Source organism: Mizuhopecten yessoensis, unplaced genomic scaffold, assembly GCF_002113885.1.
Source record: "Mizuhopecten yessoensis strain PY_sf001 unplaced genomic scaffold, ASM211388v2 scaffold3913, whole genome shotgun sequence".
NCBI lineage: Eukaryota > Metazoa > Mollusca > Bivalvia > Pectinida > Pectinidae > Mizuhopecten > Mizuhopecten yessoensis.
The window spans coordinates 140,321-143,787 of record NW_018405282.1 but is presented as its reverse complement, the minus strand read 5'-3'; positions in this window follow the sequence as shown (position 1 = coordinate 143,787).

Sequence of the window (3,467 nt, the reverse complement as noted above, 5' to 3'; positions counted from 1 at the left end):
ACCATTTGTACAATTTTGAATCCCCACCACCTAGGGATGCTTCCAGTCAAATATGGTTGATATCCATGGCATAGTTCTACAGAAGAAGTCGTTTGTAGCAATATAGCCAAATTACCCCTTTTTGGCCCCACCCCTCAGCCCCCTGGGGGTCAGCCCAACCATTTGTACAATTTTGAATCTCCACCACCTAGGGATGCTTCCAGTCAAATATGATTGATATCCTTCTCTCAGTTCCAGAGAAGAAGTCGCTGAAAGCAGTATAGCCAAATTGTCCCCTTTTTGCCCCGCCCCTCAGCCCCGGGGGTTCAGCCCCATCATTTGTACAATTTGGAATCCCCACCACCTAGGGATGCTTCCAGTCAAATATGATTGATATCCACTAATTAGTTCCAGAGAAGAAGTCGCTTAAAGCATTATAGCCAAATTGACCCCTTTTGGCCCCGCCCCTCAGCCCCCTGGGGGGTCAGCCCCACCATTTGTACAATTTTGAATCCCCACCACCTAGGGATGCTTCCAGTCAAATTTAGTTGAATTCCAATCAGTGGTTAAGAAGAAGAAGTCGTTTAAAGAAATTGTTGACGTACGGACGGACGGACGACGGACGCAACGGTATGGCATAAGCTCACCTTGGTCCTTCGGACCAGGTGAGCTAATAATGAAAAAATAGAACATCATACCTGTCAACTTGTATTTAGAAAAAGTATTTTATAAAAATTCATTTATTTTTCCATGTGTTGAGACATATCAGTTTTGGAAAATAATTATTCCCCTTGATCACTGTTGACAAGTATGATATTTCCAAAACAAAAAGTTAGTTTTGGAAAAGAAATTGAAGCTGTCAAAGTTTTCTTTTAATCTGTTATTGTACAGTCTGATATTCAGTCCATGCCAAAATGAACACATCCATATCAGATCACTGAAACAATTTGACAGCCATAAGTAGTATGATATTTTAAAATGTAATTCACAACTTTGAGTTGTAGCAACTGTTTACAACTTCAAAGTATAAAGTATGTTATACAATGCTGAAGAATGGAATGACAATCCAGATAAAGTTTCTTTACTCATGATATATCCTCATCGTTGAGCATTACACAACAGTAGGTTTAAACACAAAACAAAAGCAAAAAAATAACAAAATCATGCAACGAAGACAGTTTATGATCTGTATACCTTTTCATGTGTTTCTTCGTCTTTCATTGTGACACCCAAGACTTTATGTGTTATCGACAACTCGCTGAAACGATTGTTCATAAGAATGCCATAAACTAGGCCTACTTTTGGAAGTACTTTCTTGATGGCTTCTGGTATTCCCAGTTTTGATGTTGGTATTGCCACTGCAGGTAACGTCTCTGCCAACAGTGGGCAATCCCGAAAAAGTTCATCACAAATTGCACTCCATGAACAATGTCTCAAGTGTGTGAGAGGCAGATAAAGAGCCCAACCTTTAACTGCTTTTGCACAAGCACTTTGTTTAATGTCCCATATAATTTGTAATTTTACAGCTTTTTTTAAAGCATTTGTTTTCATGATAACACTAGCCACTGTCGCTGTATCACAAAACATTATGGAGTGAATCAAACTGGACTTCTCTTCACTGGTGATGTTGTCGAATGATGGAAGTCTCGCGTTGGACAAATCCAGACCTGCAGATACTGTGGCATCACTGTGTGGTTCATGTTGTTTGGTGAAATAAGACCATTACCTCTCCACGTTTCTAGAAAAGAAAATACAGAGAATGAGCACCCTTTACAATGAACCTGGACTTGACCATAGCCATTAAACTCTTTAAAACCTTTCACGTTTTTTCAAAATATGACAATTGTTGAAGTGTTGACAATGACAGACAGACAGACAGACAGATTTATTTACAGTATATAACTGCACATACCTAGTAGTTAACATTGTGTTTACAGATTCATTTCGATCAGACAGACGGATGCATAGACAGAAATATTTTTGACAATCTTGTTCAAAAGCTTTTACCGGCAATAAGTCTATACCAGACAGACATACCTGATATTCGTTATTGGGAGAGAAGGCACTGTCTGTCTTGTGTGTTGCCACATTATTAGGGGTGGTTTGAACTGCTACATCACTCATGATCGGATTTATTGGAGGTGCTGTTTCAAAATCGGTACGCAAGAGGTATTACATAACATAAGTCATTTGACAATAACATTATATGTACCTTGGTACACATATAGAGTAAGTGATCTTCACTTCAAACCTACAACATCTACTCAAACCTAGAACTAAAATACTGTATGAGACAATATATACCTGGTAACTTTGTAAGGCCACATGAAATTATATAATGTATTTTATTTTTAAGAAGTAATATGTCTCGTGCAAAATGTCTTGCACTACCTAAACATGTCCTTGAGCAAGACTCCTAGTTTCTTTTTTTCCTGCATGGCCCATACAATGAGATTCTGCCTCAAATCCATCCAACAAACCAATAGGGCTTTTTGATGAATAAATATGGGTAGATGATAGTTATTGGATACCTGTGTAAATTTTGCTTACAAAATGAAGCAAAATTAAGGCTAGTTAAGAATACCTGATTTGAACCCTCCATTTTTATTGATGTAGTCGGCACATCTATTCCAATATTTGTTTACACCTTCAGTGGTACAGGATTTTCTTTCACATACAACCGAAGTGAAGCCTTCTCAGAATCAGTCCACTTTTTCTGTTTATTTCCAGAAACTGTAAACAGAAATGCACATATACTTTTTGGAGATTATTTAAAATTAAAACACACATATTTGAATTGATTCCTCCCCCCCCCCCCCCCCCCCCCCCCCCCCNGACAAAGGTCAATTTTCATCAATAAACTAAATTTTGCAATGTCTTAAAATGTGGGAGTGAGTACTGGAAAATTATTCCTGAATTTCATTATAAAATCAAGATACATAGTAGCATGATCACCCTGACCTTATTTTGCCTAGGTCTAGAAACATTCTGCATCCATACTGATGCAACCTACATTCAATAAGCACATAATCATTAAATAATACCTCATAATTTCACCGCTTCTGAGCTTGAGATGGCGTTATTCCTGTTGGTGTTGATCTTGACCTTTTACGTATACGTGTAGTAGGCTTACTTCCAGCAGGAAAAGTTGTAAATGAGGGCAACCTCTCCATTTCTTACATCAACTCGAATTTGGGGTGGCCACTACAGAAAGACACAAACAATGATTGGATTTGTGTCAACCCTGAATATGAAAAAAAGTATGAGTTGGATGTATGTTATCAGACTCATGAGCTCTGGTCTGTTACACATGGCACTGTAAAGCCGTGTGCTATTGTTTCAATCTTGCGTAATCCCCCCCCCCCCATGCCATGTATATGTGTGGTGTGTGTGTGAGGATGGTGCTGCATGGTCAGCTTTTATGAGGTGTAAAGGTGTATCTACTTGATGAGTACAGTTTTCAAAGTTTTGAAATGATATGGTAATAT